Below are 14,508 nucleotides of genomic sequence, written 5' to 3' on the forward strand. Positions count from 1 at the left end.
TTGGGGACCCCGTCTATACAAAACTTAAATTTCTATGCACATTTTGTTCCAACTTTGTACTTTTTATCGACTGAACTCAAACTAAGTAAACGATTTTAAAATTACATGCAACATAACATTATTATAAAACCGCATATAATTCGCGTTGCCCACTTAAAAAATTTAAGCTGTTTAGTTTATATCAAATACAATGACGTCACTTTGCGTCATATTTGCCGCTAAGGCATTATAAATTACCAGGCCATGTATTCAACAACCAACAACAACAAAGAAAACTACCGCACACCTGTTTACCGCAATCAGCTGAATGTTTCGTTGAATATGAGGTAAATGGAGCAAATCAACATAGATCAAAATAAGCAGCGTCGCAGTCGTCACAGCTGTCACATACATACTTTTATAAAAGTAAATAAGCAAGGAATCAAACGAACAAGCATGCAAACAGGCCTACAAACAATGCTGACAGCTAGCCAAAAACAACAACAAAAATAGTAATTGTACAGCATGTTCGTGAGACGGTTGCGGCAACCACCCCAAATTGAGCTTAGGAACAGATATATATATATCTACATACATATTTTGTGGCACCCACATAAGCTGCAATGTGGCAAGGAGCACTTTGTTGCTTTCAATTTCGTTTTGTTTAGTGGCGCACACTTTGTATGTTTACTTAGATTTGCAAATTAGTCCCGAAATGGTTTAAGTGACGCAGTCACTGCCACCGTAAGATGTGGCAACATGCAGCACAGTTGCAAGCCAGTGTAGTGATTATTGGCATATTTGAATTTGATTTTCACTTTGCCTTTTTTGGTTTTCCAATTTTCAGCGCGATTTTTTCTTTTTTCTCTCTTTCGAAATGATTGAAGCTATTGCGCCGCCCACAAGTGGCAGTTGCCAGCATGTGCGCGTTGCAAGCATAATTGTATTTATGTCTGAGTAAACAAGTCAGCGCGCATTTGCAACAAATCTGACGGTCTGTGTAGCCAACTAGTCAGCGCGTTAGTGTTGCCACAGCCGCTGAGGCCCGCTTAATGCAATTGATGCTGTCATCTTTGTTGTTGTTGCATGCGAATATGTGTGCAAGTATTTGTTTGATTCTATGCGCGCCACATTTAGTGCATTGTTAGGCGCATAATTGCAAGCGCACAGCAATATTGACAGAAATAATAACAACAATAACAAACAATGCAGTTAACCGAAATATATGAATACGCTGATAGACAGTCGGCAGTTAAGACAGATGGTCAAACGAGTATTATTTTGCTTGGCAGGCAATCGCCTAACGAGCTGCTAATAATAATAACAATAACAATAAAATTAGCAAACTTCATAAGCAAGGAGATACTCGTTAAATCTATAATAAGCACAGCAACTGCATGTTTTCTGCACAGAACTCTAGATATGCCACACAAAAAGCCAAATTGCGACAACAACAACGACAACTTTACCACAATTATTAGTATTGCCAGCTGGCTGCATCGTTCTGTGTGTGTGTCTGTTCAATCTTGATGATCGGTGCTTGAATAGACGAATATGCGTTGCGCGCCATTACTTGCTTGGCTACGCGGCTGAACAGATGCCTTGTTGATAAATATTCGTAGCGCCGCTATTGCTCGCCTTTTGTTGTCGACTCTGCTTGCAACAATAATGTTAGTCGGTCTTCGTTGCTAATATTGTATGAAATGCTTGGCAGCTGTGTTGTATGCTACATATTGTTGCTTTGCGTCGAGTTGTGTGTGTGTTATAACGTGATTAGCAACAGTGATTCGCTGTCTGATTAGATCACTTTCGGCTTTAATAAAAAAAATCACAATGTGACAAGGGAGTTGTGTGGCAAGAGATGTTGTATTTTGTCTAATGGAATATTGATTGAGATTATAAAGACGTTTAAATAAGAATTTAATTCAATAAATTAATTCAATCTAATTTAATTGATTTTATGTTGGTTTATTTAATTATTTAAGTTGCTTAGTTATTAATATAATTTAATTTTATTTTATTTTAATTTTACATTTAAAATATTGTTTACATCAATTATTTAGAGATTATTAGATATTTCTAACTCTGTTTCACATTCTGTACGTACCACTCAGCAACTGAAAGGTGTTCGATTAATGTTGTCAACCGACCGTAAAATTGCTGTAAAAATAACAACAACAACCAAACGAAAAAAAAATAATTACATGTTTTGCTCTGCTGGAAATGTTAATCCACATCAGAGAGCTGCAACGGGTATATCATTTTCGTGCACACTCGAATGTCCACTCTGATTTTCTTTGATCAAACTTTTCGGTATGAATACACGTATTGATCGCTTGGAGACATGTTCAAAACGAACGAGCCTTTCGCGACACTCGAAACACAAGCATATATGCTTGTTTTAACAGAGTGCCGAGTTGACACTCGTTTGTGAACGAGCTGGCACTCTAACCCGATCGTATTGAATGTGATCGAGTCACACACGAGTGTGCACAAAATTTCAGAATATGTATGTATGTAATTGGCAGTCATGCTATTATTGCGTAGTGATTGTCAACGATTATTGGTTTTGTTTGTTTTGTTTACTTTTTATAATTCATAATGACAACGATAGAAAATTCGGGTTGTGAGAACATTTCCAATGGCACAAACACCTTATCTGGTCTACACCTGAAATTTGTGATTTAAAGAAAATTAAAATATTTAGGTGCAATGAAATGTTTTTTATTTATGATTTATGAATTAATAAATAAAATAAGTTTTGAGTGAATTCTATTCTTAAATTGAATTATTCTTTTATAATATGTACTATGTACGTCTAATATTCAAATTATTCAACCAAAAAAGCTAAGACAGAACGCGTTATCCCGACGCCAACATACATACATATGTGTGTACGTATGTTTACCTATTATTTTTTGGTCTTCGAGTGCCACTCGAGTGTGTCGATCACAATCAACACGTGCACGACACACCCGAAAATATAATATACATAAAATCCGAGTTTGCTGCTTGCACTCGAAGATAGGACCGTCGTGATTGTTCGTTTGCGTTATTTTCGCTTCGGGTTACAAACTCGATCGAACACGTGTTTAAAGAGTGTTACGACACACTCGTACCGAATTTAAGCTAGTGTGATTGAACACACTCGAACATACCCGAAGCTGCTCTCTGATCCACATTCAGCAGCACGAAGTTTGCTGCTTAAGTCTTTAGTTTTCAGTGTACACACCGAATAAAAAAATGTACAATTTGCAAATGCATGCAGACATGTAAAAACTACAGAAAACAGTTAACTCAAATCAATCAAAGTTGTGTAAAATGTCGTTATTGGCATGACAACTTCTAAATCTAATGCCAACATTACTCATATTAGTCATATTCCACGTGGCATGGCGAAACAATCACAAAATATATGAAACACACACATACACATACATACTTTAACATGTATTCAGATTCGCGGGCTGTCGAACAGAAATGATACAAAAATGTCAACAGAAATGTCGTGTGCCACAAACAAACGGACAGACAGACGAATAGCCGCATAAAATTATTGCCGTTAGAATGCTTAGAACACAAAAAAAGTGTCCAACAACAGTCCCCTTGTATGCGAAGAGTGGTCAGTGCTTCGATGGCGGCGTGTGGAAAATGTTTGGTGTCGCTGCACAAATGTTAAATGGTTGCTGCAACATAACTGTCAATTGCCTGGTGGTAGTTGGTGTATGCTTTGTTGCATGCAAAATGCAAGCGCTCTAATGCTGACGCCAAATAAATTAGAATCAATGATAATTTCGTACATTTATACTTGTATTCGGTACATGTCTCTCCAGCCTTTATTGTGCCCTGGGTTGCATACATGTCAGCGCGTTCACGAGTTATATGCATTTATGTGTGCGACTGTTTGAATGGTGGTGATGACAGATTTATCGTTATTTTTAGTAATTCAAACGGCGATTTTGCAAATTTAATTAAAGCGCTTCAATAGTCGATAATACGCAAATAAATTAAATAATAAGTGGCTTTGGTTACACCGGAGCGAGCACAAAGCGGGTGTTGAAAGAGTGACTCTATGGATGTATTTTTTTTTGGTAATTTACATTCTGCTTGGTGCGTTGGTCTTGGCAGTCGGCGGCGACGTGCATCGCTTACAGCGTTGTTAGTCAATACGTCCTGCTTAAATTAGCTTCAGCAATTATATTAAATATTAGACTGTGGCACAACATCCATATATTGGATGTACGACACAAATAAATAAAAATATTTACCTAATCTCTAAAGCATCACCAAGAATCACTTTTTTACCTAGTGTAATTGGTGCTTGATGCTCGATTTGCCAGCAATTTCAAGAATTTGAAATAATTAAGCGATGCGTCGTGTTGTGGCACGCCGACATGCTGGCATGCGGCAAGTTCAAGTAGAATTAACTGTAAACTGTTTCATTGTGTGTCCGCATTGAGATGGTACTTTTCGACAAGACATCGCTACATTTCTAATAATTGGCTTTACTTTGCTTGATACCGACACTTAATTTTCATTTCCCTAAAAGCCCCCTAAAAGCGATTGTTTAGCCTTGTCTTTTGCCTGCTCATAAATGCTCGCCGGTATTGCTGTCACATGTCTACCTTTCACGCATTTCGCATGCAACCAGCAATTTGAGGCAGTTCTTCATCCAAAGGCGCGAAGAATAAAAAATATGCCGAACGTTCCAAAGTGCAAATCTACGAATATGTAATGTATGCTGTTGTTGTTTTTGTTGCATACGTTGCATGAAATTATGACAATTACACGCAGGTAAATAACAAAAAATAAATTTCTGCTAAGAATTGTCGGCGGTCGTTGTGATTGCTGCCAAAGCCGCCATCGGCATATCGCCAAAGACTCGCGGCAAACCGAAAGCAATCAAAAATTGTATTTATTCAAGTTCATACCAACAGACATACCGCGCGGTTATATTTAATGCGTACGTGCGACAATTCTTTGTAAGCGGGCGTTTGGGGCACGCGCAGTGCCCTCTTATGTACATATGTATGTATGTATTTGCGAAAAGCCTCACGCGTGCTAAGTGTCACTGCGAGTTTTTGATGGAGGCGGCAGCTGTGGTCTGACAATTTGTTGCGGCTAATTTATTTTGCTGTGTTTCTTGCCATTATGGCAACCAAAAGTTTATGAAAATGCTGCATTGCAAATAATGGCGGTAGCCTTAGAACTATTTTTCGGTGAGTGATATTTAGTGTGCCGCGTGATTCATGGTATTGCGGTATTTTTATGGCTGTGTGTGCTGAGTTTTGGATATCAATATTTGAAAAATTTAAATTTAAGTTAGAAAGAAAAATTGCAATTATAATATTTACCAAAAATTTTTTTTCTTTCGAAAAATGAATCGTTCAAATTTGTGCGAAATGATTTGGAATAGTTAAAATATAATATTTTTAGTAAAATTCATTGTCTAATGGGTGATTATCACTATCGATTGAGACATATGTTTTTTAATTATACTCTCAAGACAGAAATAGTGATTAAATATAATCAGCGCTTAAATGTAGGCAATAGATTTTGTATTTAATAAATTCTTGTCTTTTAAACTCAGAACTCTTCGAAATTTGTACTAATTTCAAGCACTTGTTGTGCTAAGGTCTGTTGATTAAAAATTGTGTGCAACTTGGCTATGATTAGATAGTTGATAAAGGAAAATATATTCTAATTGTAGCAACATCTATTAATTTAGTCCATGATTTTGATATAAAAAATACTCGCTGCTATCAGTTAGAGTTAACAGTGACACAAATATTTTAATTAATCATAGAAAAAGTTTCAGATATCTGAGAAGTTTATATAAATTGTCTATAAATATATATATATAGTGTTCAAAATAATAGTATTTATATTCTTCAATTTCTAAATTATTTATTTTTTTCCTCTCTTCCAGGCGAGAAGCCCTATACCTGCCAATGGCCTGAGTGTGAATGGCGTTTTGCGCGCTCCGATGAACTGACGCGTCACTATCGCAAACACACCGGCGCCAAACCATTCAAATGCGTTGTCTGCGAGCGAAGTTTTGCGCGTTCCGATCATCTGGCCCTGCATATGAAGCGACATTTGCCCAAAAATAAGTAGAGGAAGCGGAAGCTAAGAAAACTAAGCAACACCAGTGGAAGCTGACAGACAAAATAATAATAAAATTAAACAATATAAAAAACACAACAGCAAGCAACTATTAGCATTTAAGTAATAAGAAAAAAATATTCAATATAACTCATACAGAGTTGGGCGAATTCAAAACAAATCCAAAGGACTTTAGTTAATACGATTATTGCAAAAAATTAAGTTGTTAATACATAGAGAATTCTGTAATTATGTTAGACATAGGTATGTAAGCAGTTTATTTGCATATACAAATATGTAGATCTGTATGTAATTAAAAATTAAAAATTTATTTTTTAAATTTAAATTTATTTAGAAAATTCGACGAGTTAGGCATGTAAGTATATCTGTGTACCTACGAAACCAGTGAATAATTGTTATTTGTTTTTGTATGAGTTTTTAAGTTCTCCTGAAATGTGTATTACTTTTGCCATAATATAAAGCGTAATTTCATTAAAATAAAAAAAACTTAATTTGTATTTCCTTAAACTAGTACTTAAACACTACTTTTGCGATAGTTACTAAATAAATGGAAGATCTGTGAACCGACTCCGAGATGTTAGCGAGCACAACAGTCCTTACAGTATACTTAATTAATATTATACTACGCTTTAATTAACAGAAAAAATTACTTTAATTAAGCAAAAGTACTTGATTGATCAAATAATTTTAGCAACTATAAGATAACTTTAAAGTTGGTTACTAACCTTTATGAGAATACTTTAAATGTAGCCAACTGCTCCGATATCCTATCAACTAAGCTGAAATACTTGTGTATACGTTCCATTCTTTAGTTTATAACGGTGAATATGTAATGTAATCTGTAAGTCTATACTACTTATGTCTGTACTTAAAAGCATACAATTAAACTCTAATGAATATATGTATAATTTGTAAACAGAGTGCATTGTAATCTATGATTATAGCTGTAAATTACAACAATTAATGCTAATGTAAAGCATTCACTTATGTAAATCATTGTTCATAAAATCTAATGTACAAGTTGGTATGCATATGTATTAAAGAAAATCTTAAGGACCGGAAAGTATTCTAAGCGCTTGACAGCTCTAAATTAATATGTAAATGCATGATATGCAGATATGCAGTACTTATGTATGCTAAAATGCCATCTATTGACGTTGTCAACAGCTGCAGCGCCATCTATAGCATCTGTATAGCATTATATGTCGGTGGTTTGAGTCAGTTACTAAGCGAAGTTGGTGTTCGATATATATGCATGCATTAGTGTACTTAATTGTAGTTGCGCAAACAATACTTTAAGCTGGTTAGTGCGCATTTTAAGCGCCACAAATTATTAGTATGAATAAACCACCAAAGTGCTGGCACAAACATTTTTCGAAAATAATAAAACTAAATTGTTGTTTTTCTTTCTGTATAAATATAGCTTATTGACAAGTGTGGAATCTAACATGAAATTGACTAGGTATCTTACATTGACATACTATCAGAATAATCTTTGAATTTTCTTCTTTTAATGTCTCGAAATGTTACCTGGTGTCTGGTTTATCGTTAATGTGAGCCCCTTTGTTCCAACATGTCATTATGTAAGGTATATGAAGATTATCATATTTATCAGTATACGATAGCTGTAAGCCGACTGATATGCTGGTGTATCGCTTCTGCGATAGCAGGAATAAAGCATTTTCCTCTTGATATGATATATTAATCTTTGCTGTGGGAAAGTATCAGATTACTTAATTAAATTTAAGAGTTCTGATTATGTAGAAATATTTCGTACCAGTGCCGTACAGTTACTCAATAATAATAATATAATATATATATATATATATATTTGGCGTAGGAACCGCTTTAAGCGATTATAGCCGAATCCACCAGAGCGCGCCACTCATTCCTCCTTTTTGCTTTTTGGCGCCAACTGGAAACACCAAGTGAAGCCAGGTCACTTTGCACTTGGTCTTTCCACCGGAGTGGAGGTCGTCCTCTTCCGCGGCTTCCTCCAGCGGGTACTGCATCGAATACTTTCAGAGCTGGAGTGTTTTCTTCCATCCGTACAACATGACCTAGCCAGCGTAGCCGCTGTCTTTTTATTCGCTGAACTATGTCAGTGTCGTCGTATAAATCGTACAGCTCATCGTTCCATTGTCTGCGGTATTCGCCGTTGCCAATGTTTAGAGGACCATAAATCTTGCGCAAAACCTTTCTCTCGAAAACCCCAAGAGTCGTCTCATCGGATGTTGTCATCGTCCACGCTTCAGCGCCATACATCAGGACGGGAATAATGAGCGACTTATAGAGTTTGATTTTGGTTCGTCGAGAGAGGACTTTACTTTTCAATTGCCTACTCAGTCCAAAGTAGCACCTGTTGGCAATAGTGATTCTGCGTTGGATTTCAAGGCTGACATTGTTGGTGTTGTTAATGCTGGTTCCCAGATAAACGAAATTATCTACAACTTCAAAGTTATGACTGTCAACAGTGACGTGGGAGCCAAGACGCGAGTGCGCTGACTGTTTGTTTGATGACAGGAGATATTTCGTCTTGTCCTCATTCACCACCAGACCCATACGCTTCGCTTCTTTATCTAGTCTGGAAAACGCAGAACAAACGGCGCGGTTGTTGCTTCCGATGATATCAATATCATCGGCATACGCCAGGAGCTGTACACTCTTGTAGAAGATTGTACCCTCTCTATTTAGTTCCGCAGCTCGTATTATTTTTTCCAGCAATAGATTGAAGAAGTCGCACGATAGTGAGTCACCCTGTCTGAAGCCTCGTTTAGTATCGAACGGCTCGGAGAGGTCCTTCCCGATCCTGACGGAGCTTTTGGTGTTGCTCAACGTCAGCTTACATAGCCGTATTAGTTTTGCAGGGATACCAAATTCAGACATCGCGGCATAAAGACAGCTCCTTTTCGTGCTATCGAAGGCAGCTTTAAAATCGATAAAAAGATGGTGAGTATCGATTCTTCTCTCTCGGGTCTTTTCCAAGATTTGGCGCATGGTGAATATCTGGTCCATTGTGGATTTTCCAGGTCTAAAGCCACACTGATAAGGTCCAATCAGTTCGTTGACGGTGGGCTTTAGTCTTTCACACAATACGCTCGACAAAACCTTATATGCGATATTGAGGAGACTTATACCACGGTAGTTGGCGCAGATTGTGGGGTCTCCCTTCTTATGGATTGGGCAGAGCACACTAAGATTCCAATCGTCAGGCATGCTTTCTTCCGACCATATTCTACAAAGAAGCTGATGCATGCACCTTATCAGTTCTTCGCCGCCGTATTTGAATAGCTCGGCCGGTAATCCATCGGCCCCCGCCGCTTTGTTGTTCTTCAAGCGGGTAATTGCTATTCGAATTTCTTCATGGTCGGGTAATGGAACATCTATTCCATCGTCATCGATTGGGGAATCGGGTTCGCCATCTCCTGGTGTTGTACTTTCACTGCCATTGAGCAGGTCGGAGAAGTGTTCCCTCCATAATCCCAGTGTGCTCTGGACATCCGTTACCAGATTACCTTCTCGGTCCCTACATGATAATGCTCCGGTCTTGAAACCTTCCGTTAATCGCCTCATCTTTTCATAAAATTTTCGAGCGTTACCCATGTCGGCCAGCTTTTCAAGCTTTTCATACTCACGCATTTCGGCCTCTTTCTTTTTACGTCTGCAAATGCGTCTCGCTTCCCTCTTCAGTTCTCGATATCTATCCCACCCCGAACGTGTTGTGGTCGATCGCAACGTTGCGAGGTAGGCAGTCTGTTTTCTCTCCACTGCGGAACGACAATTCTCATCGTACCAACTGGTTTTTTGGCGTTGCCGGAGACCAATTGTTTCGGCTGCAGCGGTATGCAATGAGTTTGAGATGCCGTTCCACAGCTCCCTTATATCGAGATGCTGATGAGTGCTCTCAGAGAGCAGGAGTGCAAGTCGAGTAGAAAATCGTTCGGCTGTCGGTTGTGATTGCAGCTTTTCGACGTTGAACCTTCCTTGTGTTTGTTGACGGGCGTTCTTTGCTGCACAGAGGCGAGTGCGTATCTTTGCTGCTACTAGATAATGGTCCGAGTCAATGTTTGGTCCTCGGAGCGTACGCACGTCTAAAACACTGGAGACATGTCTTCCGTCTATCACAACGTGATCGATTTGATTGCGCGTGTTTCGATCAGGGGACAGCCACGTTGCTTGATGAATTTTTTTATGCTGGAATCTGGTACTACAGACAACCATATTTCGGGCCCCAGCGAAGTCGATCAGCCTCAGGCCGTTTGGCGATGTTTCGTCATGGAGGCTGAATTTTCCGACTGCTGTGCCAAAGACACCTTCTTTACCCACCCTGGCGTTAAAATCGCCAAGCACGATTTTGACATCGTGGCGGGGGCAGCGCTCATAGGTGCGTTCTAGGCGCTCATAGAAAGCATCTTTGGTCACATCGTCCTTCTCTTCCGTTGGGGCGTGGGCGCAAATCAGCGATATGTTGAAGAACCTCGCTTTGATGCGGATTGTGGCAAGACGTTCATCCACCGGGGTGAATGCCAGGACTCGGCGACGTAGTCTCTCTCCCACCACAAATCCAACACCGAATTTGCGCTCCTTTATATGGCCGCTGTAGTAGATGTCACAAGGACCCACCTTCTTCCGTCCTTGTCCCGTCCATCGCACTTCTTGGACGGCGGTGATGTCAGCCTTTAGTTGTATGAGGACATCAACCAGCTGGGCAGAGGCACCTTCCCAATTAAGAGTCCGGACATTCCAGGTGCATGCCCTCAAATCATGATCCTTAGTACGTTTGCAGGGGTCGTCATCAAAAGGGAGGTTTCTCATCCGAGGCTCGGTGTTTGTTTTCATTGGGGAGATTTTTTTTATGTGGTGGGTCCCAAGCCCTACGCACAACCGCACAAGCGGGCTTCGCCTTCTCACTTTAGCTCGCCTCCAAACGGATGTCTGTTAGCTACCCAGGGGATACTTGGTCTAAAACCGGAAGTCGTGAGCTGCTTGAGTCATATGCAAAAGAATCGTTCCTGGCCACTCCCAAGTGAATGGCAATCAGAAACTTTCCTCACTTGCGTGAGCTTCTACATATGACCCCATCCCCCATATAATATAACATAACATAAAATTAAATTAAAATATCGACTGAAAACAAATTCAAAATGTTCCACAAATTTAATTATATATTAGTTGAACCAAGTGTCGCCTGGTACCAACTAACTTAGCATAACCTAACAAAACACATAATAAAATTAAATTATTTAATGAAATCAAATTTAATATGTTCTCTAAATTCCATATGTTTTTCGAGGAATGAAATACCGCTTACCGATTGTTTTAAATATCAGTAGCTGGAAACATATATATGAGCTACGTATAGCAAATAATGTATCTTCTGCTAATCGGTTGGTATAGAAAAACCTTTAAATATCCGCAAAATTTTAATTACTCTTTTTTCAGTTTTAACCATTTCATTGTGGCATCAAATAGCATTTCGGGCAAATCAAACAAATAAATTGCCTACAAGTCGAATGAAATCATTTAACGGTTAAAAATTAGTGCTTTTACAATAATATTGTTGATGTTATCTCAGCAAGTTATCTGCTTGTGTTTCATTGCGATTTTACTCAAGCAACCAGTGGTTTAGCAACAACAGCAGCGCGCTCAAACACGCTCAAGCACGCTATCTACGCCGCGATCACTTGCAAAACATTGACAAATATCACTATCGATTTCGCACCAATGGACAAGTCTATGAAATTTTGACTAATAAAACTAGGCCTGGGGGGCTAAATATACACATCAACCGAAGGCGCCGAAAATAGAAGTTTACAACAAAAAAAAAAACATAATAATTTCCACAACATTTTATATGTGTTATATCATTTGAGTAACGGAAAGTTGACATCCTTACTTCTCATACACCATACCCGCTTCACCACTTGCAGCAGCATTTGCGGCAGTTGTAATTTAATCTTAATCGTTAATAAAATGCAACAGTGCCACAGTGACAGTTGCATGGCGCGTTTAACTCACCTCTACCCTCGAGCCGGCGCCGTAAATCAACATTTCAGCTGTACAGAAATCAACGTGCGTGTCTGTCGACTAATCAACTGAGATGAAATATGAAAAAGAAATAACTTAAAAACGAATCAAAAATTATGCACAAAATATTAGAGATTTGATTAATAAATAAAGTTACAGCGAATTGGCCGATTGCGATTGCCACGATTACTTTAAGCCAGTGCCATTAAAATAGCGATTAACAATTCACATAAAATGCGGCAAAAGGTTAAATTGTGCACTTTTCAACATTTTCACTCTTTTTCGCTTTTGCATGAGCGGAAAATGCTGCGGAATTAGAAATAGAAGAGATAAATGAGCATGCTAGAGGAAACGACAGTGCATTTCCGTCGAAATTTGGTTGCTATCATGGCCGATAGGTGGTAAGCAGCGGGGCATTCGCGTGCGCATAACTCAATCAAGGCGACTGGTCGCTTTGCGTCAATTGACAGTTTGTAATAACGCTTTTCCAGATAATTTTAACTATTTTTTTTGCACTTGCGCTGATCTTTATGGTGCCACAACGCAGCGGTATGTTTTTCAACACATTTTGACACAGCGTAAGGCTTGGTTACATGGCAAGCGTGGTTTGTGTGTCACAGCGGCCAAAAAGCTAAGCAAATTTTGTGAAATTCATATGCATATATAACGGTATATGTTTGAGAGGCGTAATTCAAAACGCTAGCTGACATTGCACGAGGCACTGGGTTGCTAGCCGAAGCGAGCGAGTGTTTAACTGTGCGCATGTGGCACAATGATGCCGTGTTGATATGATATACCACTAAATCACTGAACTTTTGAGCTTTAAAGGCATTTCGACCAGCATAAATGCACTAGCAAGCGCTTGAGAGCGTGTGTACTTGTGTGTGTGCCGTCACTAAATGTAACCACAATGGGGCTATTTAAATCAATTCTATCCAATCAGCGGCGAAAATATGTGCGCCAGCAAAGTCAAGCAGCAAAAAGTGAGGCAAAGGAACTAACGGTAATCATATAGCTGCTTTATGGCACTGTCCAAACCATTTAGCATATCGCTGAACTAACGGTGCATAGTCAGGTCAGTCAACAATCGGCGCATTGTTAACCAGCCAATAATTTGAGCGCTCAACTGAGCCCAGACCGTTGTCTATCTATCGAGAATTCATTTAGCGTTACAAACTAAGTAAGCAAGTATCAAGCCTCAATATGCACCTATCTATTATATGTTGGTATGCAGCAGGTGTCATGCTGGGTACTCATACGCCTCGGTGGTCCGAATAGTTGTTGCTTGCTGCTTGGCCGTTTAACCATTTATATATAAAAAAATTTATAAAATTTCAATGAATTCAATTTGGCTTGGTACTTTACGATGTTCGTGTGCGTATGCATTTAAAGCACGCTCTAATAAAATAAAATATCCAAACTGACATAACTGAAAATTTAATTACTATTCATATTTACTCTTTTATGAATTTATGCTGGCAATAAAACTGTTTAGCTGCCAAGGCAGTGTATACTTTTATTTTTCGTTTTTTCTGCTTTCGTTCCTTTTACTATATTAATTGGACATTTGGAACTATTTCCGAAAATGTCTGTCTACAGATTTAAATAATAGAGCGTTTAGGTATATTGTAATATTTTAAATAAAATACTGTTAGCAATTAGTAATCGTCTATTAAAAATTCCATATACGAGGCCATGGACCAAAACGTTTATGATGAAGAAAAAACTCTGTAAAAATTGTGGTAAATACCCGGAGAAGACCTCATATCTTGAATTAATGTCGAGATATTTTTGTTGGTACTTCTGTTTTCGGGATGTACCAACCCTGGAAGCAATCTGTATTGCTAAATATTTAATTTCCGATTAAATTTTAATATTATTGAGTACTTTAATGAGTTTTCAATTCAATTTAATCCATTCAATCAATTAAATTAACTTGGAAAGTATCCATGTTCAATAGTAAATACAGACATAAAATATGTTAATATACTCTTACAAAGGTATTTCGAATACTCTCACAAACCTTGGGAATACCCAATTTATGTCTCCACTGAACGGTGTTGGAGCAACCGAAATGTTGCATGAAATCAGCAAATTAACACCGAAACAAATGTGACTGCACACTTCATAATTTCGACTGCATAAACACATAGTAATTCACACCAAAAATAAAAAATACAAATTATTGTTTGCTGGTCAGCTGGGCAATCGGTTATCTACATACTCAAACACAAGCGTATTTACTTCCATTGTATCACACTCGCGAGCCCCTCTTCTGTGTGTGAGTGGTGCGCTTTTTTCATAAATTGAAATTAGTCACGAATGCATGATAAATTCACTTTTATTTTCAAAGAGGGAATTCGCAAATGGAACAAC

The sequence above is a fragment of the Zeugodacus cucurbitae genome, chromosome 4 (assembly GCF_028554725.1).
Source record: "Zeugodacus cucurbitae isolate PBARC_wt_2022May chromosome 4, idZeuCucr1.2, whole genome shotgun sequence".
NCBI lineage: Eukaryota > Metazoa > Arthropoda > Insecta > Diptera > Tephritidae > Zeugodacus > Zeugodacus cucurbitae.